The 19,041-nt window shown below is 31.3% G+C and overlaps 1 non-coding gene across 1 annotated transcript; it reads left to right on the top strand.

Annotated features, from left to right (window-relative positions):
- The first annotated feature begins 3,884 nt into the window (after window positions 1-3,884).
- LOC112768716 (small nucleolar RNA R71) lies at window positions 3,885-3,992 on the top strand. Its single transcript, XR_003186113.1, has one exon. It is a non-coding gene; the product is annotated as a small nucleolar RNA R71 (small nucleolar RNA).
- Window positions 3,993-19,041: the final 15,049 nt, after the last annotated feature.

The following is a 19,041-nucleotide window of genomic DNA, read 5'->3' as shown; positions in this document are numbered from 1 at the left end:
GCATCAGCAGTCCTTCTTCAACCTCTGAATCTGATTTTTGCTCAAGTCCCTCAATTTCAGCCAGAAAATACTTGAAATCACAGAAAAACACACAAACTCATAGTAAAGTCTAGAAATGTGAATTTAACATAGAAACTAATAAAAACATCCCTAAAAGTAACTAGACCCTACTAAAAACATACTAAAAACAATGCCAAAAAGCGTATAAATTATCCGCTCATCACAACACCAAACTTAAATTGTTGCTTATCCCCAAGCAACTGAAAATTAAATAGGATAAAAAGAAGAGAATATACTATAAATTCCAAACTATCAATGAAACATAGCTCCAATCAGATGAGCGGGACTTGTAGCTTTTCGCCTCTTGAATAGTTTTGGCATCTCACCTTTTTTCCATTGAAGTTCAGAATGATTGGCATCTATAGGAACTCAGAGTTCAAGTAGTGTTATTGATTCTCCTAGTTTAGTATGTTGATTCTTGAACACAGCTACTTTATGAGTCTTGGCCATGGCCCTAAGCTCTTTGTTTTCCAGTATTACCACCGGATACATAAATGCCACAGACACATAACTGGGTGAACCTTTTCAGATTGTGACTCAGCTTTGCTAAAGTCCCCAATTAGAGGTGTCCAGGATTCTTAAGCACACTCTTCTTTTGCTTTGGACCTTGACTTTAACCGCTCAGTCTCAAGTTTTCACTTGACACATTCACGCCACAAGCACATGGTTAGGGACAGCTTGGTTTAGCCGCTTAGGCCAGGATTTTATTCCTTTAGGCCCTCCTATCCACTGATACTCAAAGCCTTGGGATCCTTTTTATTTACCCTTGCCTTTTGGTTTTAAGGGTTATTGGCTTTTTGCTCTTGCCTTTTGGTTTTAAGAGCTTTTGGCTTTTTCTGCTTGCTTTTTCTTTTTCTAATTTTTTTTCGCCATTTTTTTTCTTTTCTCTCTTTTTTTCTGCAAGCTTTTGTATTCACTGCTTTTTCTTGCTTCAAGAATAAATTTTTATGATTTTTCAAATTATCAAATAACATGTCTCCTTGTCATCATTCTTTCAAGAGCCAACATATTTAACATTCTTAAACAACAACTTCAAAAGACATATGCACTGTTCAAGCATTCATTCAGAAAACAAAAAGTATTGTCACCACATCAATATAATTAAACTAAGTTCAAGGATAAATTCGAAACTCATGTACTTCTTGTTCTTTTGAATTAAAAATATTTTTCATTTAAGAGAGGTGATGGATTCATATTCACAAGGCATAGACACTTAGACACTAATGATCATGTAATAAAGACACAAACATAGATAAACATTTAACATAAGAAAACGAAAAACAGAAAATTTAAAAACAAGGAATGAGTCCACCTTAGTGATGGTGGCATTTTTCTTCTTGAGGAACCAATGATATCCTTGAGCTCTTCTATGTCTCTTTCTTGTCTTTGTTGCTCCTCCCTCATAGCTTTTTGTTCTTCTCTAATTTCATGGAGGATGATGGAGTGCTCTTGGTGTTCCACCCTTAATTGTCCCATTTGTGTGGAGGAAAATGTATCCCCTGAGGTATCTCAGGGATCTCTTGATTTGCAGTCAAATGTTCTACCACTGAGCTATAGACCATCAATGGTTATGGGAAAAAAAGTAATGCTTTTTCCACACCAAACTTAGAATGTTTGCTCGTCCTCGAGCAAGAGAAGAAAGAAAGAGAGGATGAATGTTGAGAAGAGGGAAGAATATGAGTGGAGGTAGGTAGGGATCCTGTGGGGTCCACAGATGCTGAGATGATCCTGTGGGGTCCACAGATCCTGAGGTGTCAAGGATTACATCCCTGCACCAATTAGGCATGTAAAACGCCTTTGCATGCAATTCTGGCGTTTAAACGTTGAATTGATGCTTGTTCTGGGCGTTCAACGCCCAGATGCAGCATGTTTCTGGCGTTGAACGCCAGCCAGATGCTCCTTACTGGCGTTTAAACGCCAGTAGGTCCTTCCTCCAGGGTGTGATTTTTCTTCTGCTGTTTTTTATTCTATTTTTAATTTTTGTATTTATTTTGTGACTCCACATGATCATGAACCTAATAAAACATGAAAGAACAATAAAAATAAAATAAAATTAATAAATAAAAATTGGGTTACCTCCCAACAAGCGCTTCTTTAATGTCAATAGCTTGACAGTGGGCTCTCATGGAGCCACACAGGTGATCAGGTCAATTTTATAGACTCCCAACACCAAACTTAGAGTTTGGATATGGGAGTTCAACACCAAACTTCGAGTTTGGCTGAGGCCTCCCAACACCAAACTTAGAGTTTGGTTGTGGGGGCTTTAGTTGACTCTGTACTGAGAGAAGCTTTTCATGCTTCCTCTCCATTGTTACAGAAAGAGATCCTTGAGTTTTAAACACAAGGTTGTCCTCATTTAGTTGAAGGACCAACTCTCCTCTGTCTACATCAATCACAGCTCTTGCTATGGCTAGGAAGGGTCTTCCAAGGATGATGGATTAATCCTCATCCTCCCCAGTGTCTAGGATTATGAAATCAGCAGGGATATAAAGGCCTTCAACCTTTACTAACACGTCCTCTACTTGTCCATAAGCCTGTTTTCTTGAATTGTCTGTCATCTCTAATGAGATTCTAGCAGCTTGCACCTCAAAGATTCTCAGTTTCTCCATTACAAAGAGTGGCATGAGGTTTATCCCTGACCCAAGGTCACATAGAGCTTTCTCAAAGGTCATAGTGCCTATGGTACAAGGTATTAGGAACTTTCCAAGATCCTATTTCTTATGAGGCAATCTCAGTTGATCCAATGCATTTAGTTCATTGGTGAACAGGGGAGGTTCATCTCCCCAAGTCTCATTACCAAATAAATTGGCATTCAGCTTCATGATTGCACCAAGGTACATGGCAACTTGCTCTTCAGTAATATCCTCATTCTCTTTAGAAGAAGAATACTCATCAGAGCTCATGAAGGGCATAAGGAGTTTCAATAGAATCTCTATGGTCTCTAAATGAGCCTCAGATTCTTTTGGTTCCTCAAAGGGAAACTCCTTGTTGATCACTGGACGTCCTAGAAGGTCTTCCTCCTTGGGATTCACGTCCTCCCCTTCCTCCTTGGATTCGGCCATGATGGTTATATCAATGGCCTTGCAATCTCTCTTTGGATTCTCTTCTGTATTGCTTGGGAGAGTACTAGGAGGGGTTTCAGTGATCTTCTTACTCAGCTGGCCCATTTGTGCTTCCAAATTTCTAATGAAAGACCTTGTTTCATTCATGAAACTCACAGTGGCCTTAGATAGATCAGAGACTAAATTTGCTAAGCTAGATGGATTCTGCTCAGAATTTTCTGTCTGTTGTTGAGTGGATGATGGAAAAGGTTTACTATTGTTAAACCTGTTTCTTCCACCATTGTTAAAGCCTTGTTGAGGCTTTTGTTGATCTTTCCATGAGAAATTTGGGTGATTTCTCCATGAGGGGTTATATGTGTTTCCATAAGGTTCACTCATATAATTTACCTCTGCTATTGCAGGGTTCTCAGGATCATAAACTTCTTCCTCAGAAGATGCCTCTTGAGTACTGTTGGATGCAGCTTACATTCCATTCAGACTCTGAGAAATCATATTGACCTGCTGAGTCAATAGTTTGTTCTGAGCCAATATGGCATTCAGAGCATCAATTTCAAGAACTCCCTTCTTCTGAGGCGTCCCATTACTCACAGGATTCCTCTCAGAAGTGTACATAAACTGGTTGTTAGCAACCATGTCAATAAGTTCTTGAGCTTCTGCAGGCGTTTTCTTTAGGTGAATGGATCCACCTACAGAAGTATCCAATGACATCTTAGCTAATTCAGACAGACCATCATAGAATATATCCAGGATGGTCCATTCTGAAAGCATGTCAGAAGGACACTTTTTGGTCAGTTCCTTGTATCTCTCCCAAGCTTCATAGAGGGATTCACCTTCTTTCTGTCTGAAGGTTTGAATATCCACTCTAAGCTTACTCACCTTTTGAGGAGGAAAGAACTTGGCTAAGAAAGTCTTGACCAGCTTATCCCAAGAGTTCAGGCTATCCTTAGGTTGAGAGTCCAACCATATTCTAGCTCTGTCTCTCACAGAAAAAGGAAAAAGCATGAGCCTGTAGACTTCAGGATCTACTCCATTAGTCTTAACAGTATCACAGATCTGCAAGAATTCAGTTAAGAACTGAAAAGGATCTTCAGATGGAAGTCCATGAAACTTGCAGTTTTGTTGCATCAGAGAAACTAATTGAGGTTTAAGCTCAAAGTTGTTTGCTCCAATGGCAGGGATGGAGATGCTTCTTCCATGTAAATTGGAATTAGGTGCAGTAAAGTCACCAAGCATCTTCCTTGTATTATTATTATTTTCGGCTGCCATCTCCTCTTCCTGTTCGAAAATTCGTGTAAGGTTGTCTCTGGATTGTTGTATTTTAGCTTCTCTTAGTTTCCTTTTTAGAGTCCTTTCAGGTTTAGGGTCTGCTTCAACAAGAATGTTCTTGTCCTTGCTCCTGCTCATATGAAAAAGAAGGGAACAGAAAATAATAATAGGGATCCTTTTTACCAGAGTATAGAGGTTCCCTTATTGTTAGTAGAAGAAGAAAAGGGAATAAGAGTGAAGAAGAATGGATAATCCAAACACAAGGGTGAGGATAAGAGCAGTGATTTGAGATGAAGAGAAGTGTTAGTAAATGAATAAATAAATAGAAGGAGATGGGAGAGAGAATCTCGAAAATTAAATTTTGAAAAAGAGTTAATGATTTTCGAAAATTAAAGGAGAATTGAAATTAAAATTAAAATTTAAACAATTAATTAATTAAAAAGAATTTTTTTGAAAAAGAGGGAGGTATTTTCGAAAATTAGAGAGGGATAGTTAGTTAGGTAGTTTTGAAAGAGATAAGAAACAAACAAAAAGTTAATTAGTTAGTTGAAAAAGATTTGAAAATCAATTTTGAAAAGATAAGAAGATAAGAAGTTAGAAAGGATATTTTAAAATCAAAATATTTTTTTTTTGAAAAAGATATGTTTTAAAAAGATATGATAGAAATATATGATTAAAATTAGTTTTGAAAAAGATTTGAATTTTAAAATCAAAATTAATGACTTGACTCACAAGTAATCACAAGATATGATTCTAGAACTTAAAGTTTGAATCTTTCTTAACAAGCAAGTAACAAACTTGAAATTTTTGAATCAAAACATTAATTGTTGATAATATTTTCGAAAATTATGAGATAAAATTAAGAAAAAGATTTTTGAAAAATATTTTTAAAATTTTCGAAAATAAGAAAAATGAAAAAGATTTGATTTTTGAAAAAGATTTTGAAAAAGATAAGATTTTTAAATTGAAAATTTGATTTAACTCATAAGAAACAACTAGATTTTAAAAATTTTTGAAAAAGTCAACTCAAATTTTCAAATTTTATGAGTGAAAAAGGGGAAGATATATTTTTTTTTTTGAATTTTTAATGATGAAAGAGAAAAACATCAAAAAGACTCAATGCATGAAAATTTTGGATCAAAACATGTGATGCATGCAAGAACACTATGAATGTCAAGATGAACACCAAGAACATTTTGAATGTCAAGATGAATACCAAGAACTTATTTTTGAAAGATTTTTAATGAAAGAAAACATGCAAGACACCAAACTTAGAAATCTTTAATGCTTAGACACTATGAATGCAAAAATGCACATGAAAAACAACAAAAGACACAAAATAAGAAAACATCAAGATCAAACAAGAAGACTTACCAAGAACAACTTGAAGATCATGAAGAACACTATGAATGCATGAATTTTTGAAAAATACATAAATTTTTAGAAAAAATACAATTGACACCAAACTTAAAATTGACTCAAGACTCAAACAAGAAACACTAAATATTTTTTATTTTTTTATTTTATTAATTTTTTTGGATTTTTTGTATATTTTTTCAAAAAACATATAGGAAAAAGAAAATAAGAAATTCAAAAATTTTTAATAAGAATTCCAGGAATCTTTCAATGTTAGCCTAAAGCTCCAATCCAAGGGTTAGACATGACTTAATAGCCAGCCAGCTTTAGGATATAAATCAGGCATGCAACAGCTGATATTTCAATTAACTTGCCTCTATGCTGATGGTTGGAAGCCACAGTTCAAAAGAATTAGACATGGCTTTACAGCCAGCCAGGCTTCAACATGCTTCATGAAACACTAGAATTCATTCTTAAAAATTTAAAATAATTTTCGAAAACAGATGAGAGATTTTTGAAAGATTTTTGAAAAATTTTGGAAAATAAAACAAAAAGAAAATTACCTAATCTGAGCAACAAGATGGACCGTCAGTTGTCCAAACTCGAACAATCCCCGGCAACGGCGCCAAAAACTTGGTGTGCGAAATCGTGATCATTCCATTCCCCGGCAACGGCGCCAAAAACTTGGTGTACGAAATTGTGATCCCTGGTAATGGCTCCAAAAACTTGGTGCTCTAATCTTAATTCATAATTTGTCACAACTTCGATACAACTAACCAGCAAGTGCACTGGGTCGTAAAACCTTACGTGAGTAAGGGTCGATCCCACGGAGATTGTTGGTATGAAGCAAGCTATGGTCATCTTGTAAATCTCAGTCAGGCGGATATCAAATGGTTATGAAGTTTTCGAATAATAATAATAAATAAACAAAAAATAAAGATAGAAATACTTATGTAATTCATTGGTGAGAATTTCAGATAAGCGTATAGAGATGCTCTCGTTCCTCTGAACCTCTGCTTTCCTGCTGTCTTCATCCAACCAGTCCTACTCCTTTCCATGGCAAGCTTTATATAGGGCATCACTGTTGTCAATGGCCACATCCCATCCTCTTGTGAAAAAGGTCCAAATGCTCTGTCACGGCACGGCTAATCATCTGAGGTTCTCGATCATACTGGAATAGGATTCACCCTCCTTTTGCGTCTGTCACTACGCCCAGCACTCGCGAGTTTGAAGTTCGTCACAGCCATCCCTTCCCAGATCCTACTCGGAATACCACAGACAAGGTTTAGACTTTTCGGATCTCAGGAATGGCCATCCATGGGTTCTAACTTATACCACGAAAATTCTGATTAAGGAATCCAAGAGATACTCATTCAATCTAAGGTAGAACGGAAGTGGTTGTCAGGCACGTGTTCATAGGGAATGATGATGACTGTCACGATCATCACATTCATGTTGAAGTGCGAATGGATATCTTAGAAGCGGAATAAGTTGAATTGAATAGAAAAACATTAGTACTTTGTATTAATTCATGAGGAACAGCAGAGCTCCACACCTTAATCTATGGAGTGCAGAAACTCTACCGTTGAAAATACATAAGTGATGAAGGTTCAGGCATGGCCGAATGGCCAGCCCCCAAACGTGATCAATAGATCAAAGGATAATCCAAAGATGTAAATACAATAGTAAAAAGTCCTATTTATACTAAACTAGCTACTAGGGTTTACAGAAGTAAGTAATTGATGCATAAATCCACTTCCGGGGCCCACTTGGTGTGTGCTTGGGCTGAGCTTGAAGTTTACACATGCAGAGGATTCTTTTGGAGTTGAACACCAAGTTGTAACGTGTTTTTGGCGTTCAACTCTGGTTCGTGATGTGTTTCTGGCGTTTAACTCAAGACTGCAGCATAGAACTGGCGTTCAACGCCCTTTTGCGTCATCTAAACTCGAGCAAAGTATGGACTATTATATATTTCTGGAAAGTCCTGGATGTCTAATTTCCAACGCCGTTGAGAGCGTGCCATTTAAAATTCTGTAGCTCCAGAAAATTCACTTTGAGTGCAGGGAGGTCAGAATCCAACAGCATCAGCAGTCCTTCTTCAACCTCTGAATCTGATTTTTGCTCAAGTCCCTCAATTTCAGCCAGAAAATACCTGAAATCACAGAAAAACACACAAACTCATAGTAAAGTCCAGAAATGTGAATTTAACATAAAAACTAATAAAAACATCCCTAAAAGTAACTAGATCCTACTAAAAATATACTAAAAACAATGCAAAAAAGCATATAAATTATCCGCTCATCAGGAGCCGCCAAAGATAACGAAGTCTAGTAAACAAAAGGGAATTAAGAAGAGATTTATAGGCCTAATGCCAAAATAGAGATCGTAAAATCGAGGACTTAGGGAGCGCAATAATGGTGATAAGGAGCTACTAAGAGTATTGAAGCCTGTTGAATCAAGAAAATACCAAGAGGGAGTTATGTATCGAAATCGGAAGTTGAGACGAGGAACTATTGTCCGAAACTTACGAGAGAGGATTTTCGAATTGGCCTTGAACTTAATAAAACGTACCACGAATCCAAGAAGATATTTTGGGCAGCCAGAAGTGAAGAACGAAGTGGCAATCTACGTGATTACATGTTGACGCATAAGAAGGAAAAGAGAGACCACCATAAGCCATTCGAAATGCTACAACCGTCGATGGTTTTTCATTAAAGGTAAAAGAGAATAGCTATCAATTTCGTAATAGATTGCCGAGGTCTAGGACAAAAGGTGATGCTGTTAGAAAATCGTGGATCAAGTGATCAAGTCCGTTTTGTCCATTAGAGAAAACTACTCATTGGGAATATTAACGAGACTATATATCAGGGAGAAGGTGAGACTTCACAGTACGCTAAACATCTTTGTATTAATCAGAAACTGGAACATCGAACGTCTTAGTTTCTGAATTGGATAGCCGAGATAACGGAGAAAAAATTACGCAAATTTGAGTTAGGATTCTCACTATGAAAGCCGACAAAAAAGTTAGGCAGATCTAAGAGGAAGACTTCTCAAGTTGGAAGGAAGAGGATACCTATTTCTGAAGATTACTTCAACAAACTAGAATCGGATGAGCAATCAAAAACTAAGTAGTTAAACCCCACCAAGTTAGCCCATTTCGAGTTTTGGAGAGCATTGATGGTTAGTGGCGTGCCAAACGATTTTCTGCCGTACCTTCCAAACCTATTCGACGTACTCCATACCTCGTAACTTCTGAAACACACTTCTAAAACAAATTCATGTCTTACAACCTAAGCCAGTTTAAATGAAAGAAGATGGATGTTTTGAGTAACGGGGTCAGCTTCAAGAAACTTTGAATATGCTGAAAGACTACCCACACCTCTTTTCAGACAACTGAATCTGAATTTTGAGGGCAAAATTTCTAATTAGGTGGGTAGGATGTAAACCCCGCTAAAATTAGTAAATAATTAGTTAATAAATTGAATTTTAATTAGAAAAATTAAAAATACAAATCTAATATCAAAATAGGATAGAGCTCATCAAAACGAGAATTTTGACACTAATTTCGAAGAAATCGGCCTAAGATTGGACCAAACGGGCCGAACCGGTTGAATCGGGCCCAAATCGGGCAGGTGGGCCCAACCGGCCCAACATATAAATGAGCTAAAGCTCATTTTCTTCTCTAAGAACACAACAGAAGCAGCACTAGACGCAGGGAGAAGAAGAGAAGGGTACAAAACCCTTGTTTCAATTTCCAAACGCCGTAACTTCTCCGTTCGAGCTCTGATCACCGCACCGTTCGTGGCCACACGTCCAGCGCATTGAGCTCTACATTTCTGTTAGATCAATTTTACCGGTAAGCCCTAATTCTATTTTAGAATCTCCACCCCCTTTTTGATTCTTGAAATTGAGCCTTGTAATGAGATTTTGCCAAATTTGGTGTTCTAGGTTCGATTTAGCTTACCGAACTCATTGGGTTTGAGTTGCTGTGCGTACGGGTACAGTAAGGAGCACCTAAACCCTAGTCAATTTTGATTCTATCATGTAAAATCTGAATTTAGAATATATATGTGTATTAGGTGTGAATTAAGTATATATATATATATATGCATTGGAATTGAATAGTGGGCATTTGGAAGCTTGGTGGTGATTGGTGCTAAGATTGTGGTTGATTTCTCAAGCTTGTGGGGGCTGTATGTATAGCTAGTGTGGCTGCCTTGGACTAAATATAGCGATCGGCCAAGGTTTGATTTTGGTTTCGCGCGTTTAATATTTAAGGTTGTGTGAAAACTTAGGCTAGAAAACTATAGGATAAGTTGAAATGGTTAAATACTTTGAATGATTAGTTGTGTGATGTTAATGGGCAAATTGATGATTGAGCTTATGTTGGAATTAATGAGAATGAGTTATTGGTGTTAATGAATATGTGTTATTAGAATTAATAATGGTGAGTTGATGATGTTGTTGGTATATGTTGATGAGATTTTGTGGTTATGGCTTGTTGATTGGTTAATGATGATTTATGGGTTGTTGTTAATGAATTAAAGAAGTAAGTTAAAGAATTTTTTTTAAGTTGTAGCTTGTGGTTGGAATGGTGAATATTGGAGTTATTGTATGGATTTTATGAAATGGTATGAGTATTAATGTGCTAGTGGTTGGTGATAATAAGATGGGACTTGATATGTTGTATATGAGCAGGTTTTGTGGATGTTGATGAGTGAATTTTGTGAAAAATGGGGTTTGGCATGTTTTAGTAAAAAGTGGTTTTTGATGTACCTTGGTAGTCTATAACTTGCTCCTCAAATTTTGGATGGTAATGCAGTTTGTTTCAAATGAAAGATGGTTTTGCAAGCTTTTGAATGATATAAATTTTGTGAAAAACAGAATTTTATAGAGAAAGTTATGGACGACGGAAGTTGGGTGTGAAAAATGTGTATGCAGGTGGTTAAATTCTGGTTTTGCAGCTTTCTGGACATTCTGTTATTTTTTTGGAAAAACGTACATCTACGCGCACGCACGAGTAGCCCAAACGTGCGTGTTATAAGCCAACATGCATGACCACGGGTACGCATGACATGCTGTTCTCACCTACGCGTACGCGTGGCCCACACGCACGCATGGCCTTTGCTTGCTGCAAAACTGGATTTTTGTGTTTTTAAACCATATTTTCACTTCTAAACCTCTATTTTCATCCTTTTAAACATAAAGTAGAGTACTAAGTCCAGTAGTTAGGTGAAGTTAGAAAAATAGGGTAACTTGGGAATGAAGAAAAGGGAAAACATGAGGATTTTTAAGAAAAAAAATGGATATTAAAAGAAGTTATAATTCCATGGCTTGATGAATGATTAAATAATGATTATGAACATGAATTGGCTTATGAATGATGTTATCTGAGATACGAGCTTCCCTGGGTAACAGAACCGTGGCTTGCCACTACGTGTTTCAGGTTGAATCTCGATACTCTGTTGACCCTACGTCATAAGGGTGACCGGACACGTATAAATTTTCGGGTATGGATAACCCCCATTGAGTGATATATGAATGAATGATTAAATGATGAATTTATGTGAAATATATGCATAGACTCATGGGGATGCGCAACGGGGGACAGTCTAAGGTTTTCGGACTTGTCGAGTTGGCTGGATAACCGACAGATGAGCCTCATCAGCCATAGGACAGGCATACATCATATGCATCTTTTTTTGTTTGTCTGCTGTGCATTACTTGGGATTGCCTAATTGAACATATATCTTGCTAATTGTTATACTTGTTATTTGCACTATCTGTTTCCTACTTGTGCGTGAATTTGTTTGGTTGTTTGTCTCTGTTAAATCATGGATGATGGAGGAGCGGAGGAAGGGTGGAATGGTTTGGTGTTTATGTTAGGTTTAAAAGTGAGTAAGTTTAGGAATGCTTAGATCACCTACCCCTTTTTATAGCTTCTGCTTAGAAATTAAGTTCTATAATTGTATGATGGAGTTCTAGAATTGCCTCTGGCATTCCCAGGACCTTATTTATTATACGCGTGGCACCTTTACCATGCTGAGAACCTCCGGTTCTCACCCCATAATGTGTTGTTGTTTTCAGATGCAGGTCGAGAGGCTCCTCTCTAGGCGTCTGGATTTCTTGAAGCGGAGTAGTCCCTGGGATGTTTTGGTTTATCAATTTATGTATATATGTACTTTTTACTTAGCTTACTCTCCAAGAAACTTGATTATTTTGTTCCTCATAGAGGTTACAGGAGAGTTAGGACTTTATTTCTGTATTTTGATTAAATTTTATTAATCACAATTTATTTTTTCTTTTCATGATTATATGATATCTATTAATATTATTTTTTCAATAAATACTTGTAGTATATAATAATAGGTAAAGACACACATTCAATTTGTCTTCGTATGAAGTTAATAATTGAAAATCGTTAGATGATATTTAGTCAAACTTGTCAAATCATCTAACCGTTCTTAAATATCAACTTCACATAAAAATAACTGTATGCGAGTTTTCACCTATAATAATATGATAAATATAAACTAATTAATAAAGTTTTAAAATTTGAAAATGATAATTATTTTTATAAAAACAACATAAAAGTGCTTATAATAAAGAAAAGATAATTAAATTTTATATAATTATTTAAGAGTAAAGTATCATTTTTGTTCCCAACGTTTAGGGTAAGTCCCAAAGTTGTCCCTAACGTTTCAATCGTCCTATTTAAGTCCCTAACGTTTTAAAATTGACTCAATGTTGTCCTACCGTTAGGGATCCGTTAACAGAATTGACGGAGAGACAAAATTGAGACGATTTCGAAACGTTAGGGACTTAAATAGGATGAAAACGTTGGGGACAAAAACGATACATAGAAATAAAATTTTAATTTTATCCTTCAATAATATTAATTTTTACTATACATAATATTCGATTATTTTTTAAATTACAGTTAATCACATTACTTTCATTCTAAATAAATTAATATTTTTATAATTTTATTCTTAAAATAATGTAATTTTTTATAAATAAATAAATTTTATATTTTCATTATAAATAATGTAATTTTATTTTCATTACTTAATCACATTACTTATAATATTTTTTAATAATTTTACATTTAAAGTAATGTAATTTTTTTATAAATAAAAAACTTTTACACTTTCATTCTAAATAATATAATTACTTTCATTACTTAATCACATTACTTATATATTTTTTTTATAATATTAATTTTTTTATAATTTTACGCTTAAGTAATGTAATTTTTTTATAAATAAATAAATTTTATACTTTCATTTTAAATAATGTAATTTTACTTTCATTACTTAATCACATTACTTATATTTTTTATAATTTTACACTTTCATTATAAATAAATTATTTTTTTATAATCTTACGCTTAAAGTAATCTAATTTTTTTATAAATAAATAAATTTTATACTTTTATTCTAAATAAATAATGCAATTTTACTTTCATTACTTAATCACATTACTTATATTTTTTTAATTTTACATTTTCATTCTAATCACATTACATTATTTATTTAGAATGAAAGTGTAAAATTTATTTATTTATAAAGAAATTACATTACTTTAAGTGTAAAGTAAAAAAAAATAAATTTATTTAAAATTAAAGTAATGTGATTAAGTGTAAATGTGATTAAAAATAATTGAATACTATGTACAGTAAAAAATTGATATTATTGAAGAATAAAATTAAAATTTATTTCTATGTATCGTTTTTTTCACCAACGTTTTCGTCCTGTTTAAGTCCCTAACGTTTTAAAATCGTCTCAATTTTGTCCCGTCGTCAATTTTATTAACGGATCCCTAACGATAGGACAACATTGAGTCAATTTTGAAACGTTGGGGACTTAAATAGGACGATTGAAATATTAGGGACAATTTTGAGACTTACCCCAAACGTTGGGGACAAAAACGATACTTTACTCATTATTTAATTATACCGGATTAACCAGTTCGAACAGTAACTCACCGGTTGAACCAATGATTCAGCGATTCAATAACGTGACTGGTTCGATCACCGATTCAGTTCTAATAACTATGATTGTTAGATAAAATGAGAGATTTCATATTTAATTATCTATTATGTTTATGGATTTTTTCATTATTTTTGTCCTATTTTAAAATCGTAATAATAATTTTTATATTGTTTAACATTTTCTTATAAAGCAGTGTATGTTTCCGTACCCTGTACGGGATAATACATAAAATTATATAAAAAAATTATTAAAAAATTAAATAATATATATAGTAATTATTATTATAAATATTTTACAAAGTTATAATTAAAATCAAACTCTCAGAATTTTTAATATTAAAAATAATTAATATTTGTCTTAATTAATTTGAGTTTGTTAAGTGATCATCTCACTCGTTCGCTTAAACAACTATTAGGAATTAGAATCTCGCCTTGTGTATATAACAATTCATTTACTAGCGATAAACCTTTAATAAATGGAGTATACATGATTAGACTTGGCAGGAGTTTCCGAATACGTGGGTACCCGACCCGTCTATACCGGGATGGAGAGGGTAATAACTTGACCCGAGTCAGGGCAGATTTTGTTCAGGATAGGGCATGGTCGGGTTTATGGTGTACCTGCCCTAAATATATACATAAACACTTTTTAGAAATTAGAATTTGCCTCACATCACAGATTCAGTGATTCATAGCTTCAGTCTATACTCTATAGCCATGCAAGATAAACTCAGTCATCCTCAACCAAAATCTTCTTCTTCTCGGCTTCTTCACAAAAAATCGCATAGCTCCCGTCATCGTTGTTGCTGAGTCCATTGCCGCCTACCCCTTCACAACTCCCATCTTCCTTCATAGCCAGGAATGGACCCACGTTTAATATAGATGGGGCATTTACCCCCACAAATTTTTTTTTTAAAATTAATACTTATATACATATATACCACTTATTATATTATATTTGTCTCAAAATAAAATATAAATAATTTTTTTGTATTTTATGTTAAAAAATATTTTGTTAAACTTAACACATAATAATAATTATATTGTTAAATTTGATTTAGTATGAAAAATAAATATATAAACTCAAAAACTAGTGATAATTAATTTCATTATATTAGTTAATTAATTAATAATTAAATTAAAAGTTAATTTTCTAATTAAATACAACTTAAATTATTAGTAATTTTTTAAAAATTGTTTAAGATAAAAAAATATATTATCTATATATTAATATACTGTAATTATTTTGGTTAAAAAATTTATTTACACTATAAAAATTATAATAAGTAGATTTGACAATTAAATATGAGATAATAAAAAGTAAAATAATTGTTTAAAAATATATAAAAAATAATATTTAGTCATATTAAAAATAAAAAAAATCCTTATAAATATTTTTTTGTTATTTTAAATATTATACTATGTGTATGAAATTATATTTTTATTATTTTAAATATTATAATAATGATTGTGTTCATATTTCTAGTTCTTATCAATATGTATTAGATAGTTCTAATTTTAAATTTTGAATATATCTAAACCAATTTGGATTGGTCAAGTGATCAACTTAGTCGTCCGCTTAAGTAAGTATTGAGGGTTCAAATTTCGTCTTGTATGTATAGCAACTCGTTGTTGGTCAATCATAGATTCTTAAATGGAATTCAAATTCATGACAGATTAGTCCTTAACTTGTTGTGTATCATGGGAAGCAAAAAAAATATCTATACCTAAATTTTCTTATATTTTGCCCCTATTACTAAATTTTTCTGGGTCCGTCACTGTTCACAGCTCATGTCATCATCGCTGCTCATCCCGTTACCATCGTTGTTAAGTCCGTCGCCACTTTCTCCTGCCGAGTCTCTCTCTCTCTCTCTCTCTCTCTCTCTCTCTCTCTCTCTCTCTCTCTCTCTCTCTCTCTCTCTCTCTCTCTCTCTCTCTTTCATTGTGAGTCTGTTAAGTTCTTCTCTTCTTCTTCCACAGACTCATCACTTAGTCACCGTCGCTATGAGCTCGGACGTCGCCGTTGCAGTTTCATCTGAGTCTGTCACCGAATAAAATAGAATTTTTATTCAAGTTGAAAATAGACATGCATGAGATCATTTTTGCATGTAATTTCTGAATTTTCTCATCCAAATTTGATCTATGTGGTTGAGTATTTTAGTATGGAATCATCGTGGTTTTGTTGTGACACTAATATGATAAAAATTTTGATAATTTCATAACTAATATATGAGATAGACCAGATTATTAAAGTAATAAGAGAAATAACATTCAGATTTGTGCATAAAATTTATAAGATGTGATTATCTCAGAAAAATATATATTTATAACCCAAGTAGAAGATTGTTAGAAAATTATTATTTCTTAATATATTTATGGACATACATATATTAATTATAATCACAAATTAAGTAATTTCACATTAAATGTCTTATGCTGATCTCATTTATTGTCATAAATGTTGAATTAAATAAGTCATTATTACTTTTGATTTGGATAAATGAGATTAAAATCATGGATACTATTTTATTTGAGTTTTAGGGTTTAATGAGTGTCACACTCAAATATAAATAATGATTTCAGGATTTTAGTCTCCAACATATCAAACTCGCCTTCGTAGCACTTTTTCCACAGTAAAATTGTGATTCAGCCCTATCAAAAATACAGAAGGTTTTGATTAATAAAGATCAAAGAATCACAAGAGCCAAACTCTCTGATCTCAATCATATTCTCGAATGAAGAGACGCTTCCGCGCTCTTAGTTATTTTTTTTAATGATTTAACATGGATGATCTTTAGGTTGAGAAATCCTAAAATTTTTAGCTAAAATAGAAATTTTATTCAATCAAATGATAATAAATAATTTTATTGAATTAAATTATATTAATTTGATCATTGGATGATAAAGAATGCTAGAAAAATAAATAAATAATATTTTAAGAGTATAAAAATATTAAATTGTCATTTCAATTTACTTTTTTAATCAACGATAATAAATATCTTAAATTAATTAAATTTTTACAAAAATTATACACATAAAACTATTTTATTTTTTCAAAAATCTTTTGAAAATACAATGGTTCAATGACAGGTTGAATATTGAGAATTGAATATAATATTTTTAAATTCGTATTTTCAATAAAAAGATGTAGTTAGTTCTATCCATCCTAAATAATTCTATATTCACTATTACTTATCCATCTAAATAATTCTAACATTGATAGAATATTATTTTTAGATGCAAAAAATTTAAAATATATTTATTCTATTTTAAAAATTAATATTCATATTTAACTTAGAATTCCAACAAATACGACAAAAATATTATATTTTTTAGTTAAAAAATTAAAGTAAAATATCTATAAATATATTTTTGTGCTTTAGCTTTAGATTTTTCAAAAAAATTTGGCAAGTTAATGAAATCAAATCATATTTCTATAACATATATAAGAATATATATTACACATAAATAAAAAAAATTAGGTATAGTAAGAACAAATACATAAATTAAAGTAAAATTTAGAAAAATAAGAACCAATAAAATATTGAAGGAAAGAAATATAAATAGAAGAGAAACAAAATTATTAAACAAAAGAAAAATAATTTAATAAATTTTATGTGTATATAAAAGAAGAATAAAAAAAAGATATACAGTACCTTATTTAATTTAGCAAGATTTATGGGAATAAACACATAGAATAAGAGAATAAAAATAATAATAAAAAGAAGCTAAACATCTGAATTAATATCAAAAAATAAAAAATAATAAAATAATGATAATCTATCATAATCTTAATCTTTTAATATAATTGATTAATAACAATATAATTAGTCTACCATAATCTTAATCTAATCTTTTAATATAATTAATTTTAATTAAATAATTAAATAAATTGAATATAAATATGTCTAATCTAATCGTATAAAGAAATAGTAGATTTTCTATAATTAGACACATATATATATATATATATATATATATATATATATATATATATATATATATATATATATATATATATGAAATAAAATATCACTTTAAAATGAGATTATTATTATTATTATTATTATTAATGACATATAAATATTAAAATTATATTAATACATTAATAGAAATAAATTATTAAAATAAAAAATTGCAAGAATTAAAATAACTAAAATTTATTAACTTTAATTAGTTAAATTAGTATAAAATAAGAAAGAGATGATTAATCAGATTAAATAAATTATAAAATATTGCTGAACAAAGTAAATATCACAATAATTATATTACTAATTAAAAAAATAATTTAATCAATTCAAATTTTTATTGAAAATAGACAATTAAAGATCATCAATGAATAAAAATAAATAGGATATAATATATTAAAGAATAATTTTAGTAGTATAAATAATAAAATTAAATTATTATATACAATTTTTACTTTTTACCTTATTATGATTGAAGTTAACATTAATGGTAAAAAACTAATTTTAAATAGTCCCAATTTGTATTTTACAATATAATTAGAGCACAATTTATACTTTTTTATTTTGTGATTAATCAATATTTTTTAAAATTTTAGATTAAGTCTTCTGTATTTTATGATTGATAAATTTTTTCTACAAAACACAAATTTATGATGAATTATTATAATCATAATTAATTAACAAAATCAGGAAAAAATTATAAAAAATCAAATAAAAGATAAAAAAATAGAGTAAACATTTATTTTGAAACTAAAAATTTGTTAATTGTGCTAGAAATTCTAAAAATTTGTATCTTATTATATAATCAATTTTGTTACTCACTTTAACTTTATTATTCATTTATTATATCTAAAAAAGTATATAATATCACACTTATTTTAGAAAAGATGAAACTCTTCAAATACACGATATAATATATAATTTAAGAACAATAAAATAAAATATCTAGAATTTTATAATAGTATTTAAAATTTTCAATGACGATAATACAAAGTGTTTAAATCGACCAAATGAATTCAATAGTTATCCTTTGCATATCTTATTTAAATTTGAATTTAAAATTTAATTTGTATCTTTTTTTTCTAATATAAATTATTTTTGACAAAAAATAGAGAAAAAAATTTATTAGACCAAAAAAATATCCTATCAAAAAATTATTATAAGGAGATTTATAATTAGAGAAGAAAAAAATAAAATTATTAATAATAATTAAGAAAAAGAAACGAAGCTTGTATTAAAGAATGTTGGAAAAGAAATAATAAAGTTTCTATTAATAATAATAATACTGAGGAATGATGTTGCTGCTTTAGGCTTCTAACCTTCGTCTTTGGCCATC

This window comes from Arachis hypogaea, chromosome 17 (genome assembly GCF_003086295.3).
Source record: "Arachis hypogaea cultivar Tifrunner chromosome 17, arahy.Tifrunner.gnm2.J5K5, whole genome shotgun sequence".
Classification (NCBI taxonomy): domain Eukaryota; kingdom Viridiplantae; phylum Streptophyta; class Magnoliopsida; order Fabales; family Fabaceae; genus Arachis; species Arachis hypogaea.
Note: the sequence above shows the minus strand (reverse complement) of the source record. Positions and strands in the feature narration are given on the sequence as shown.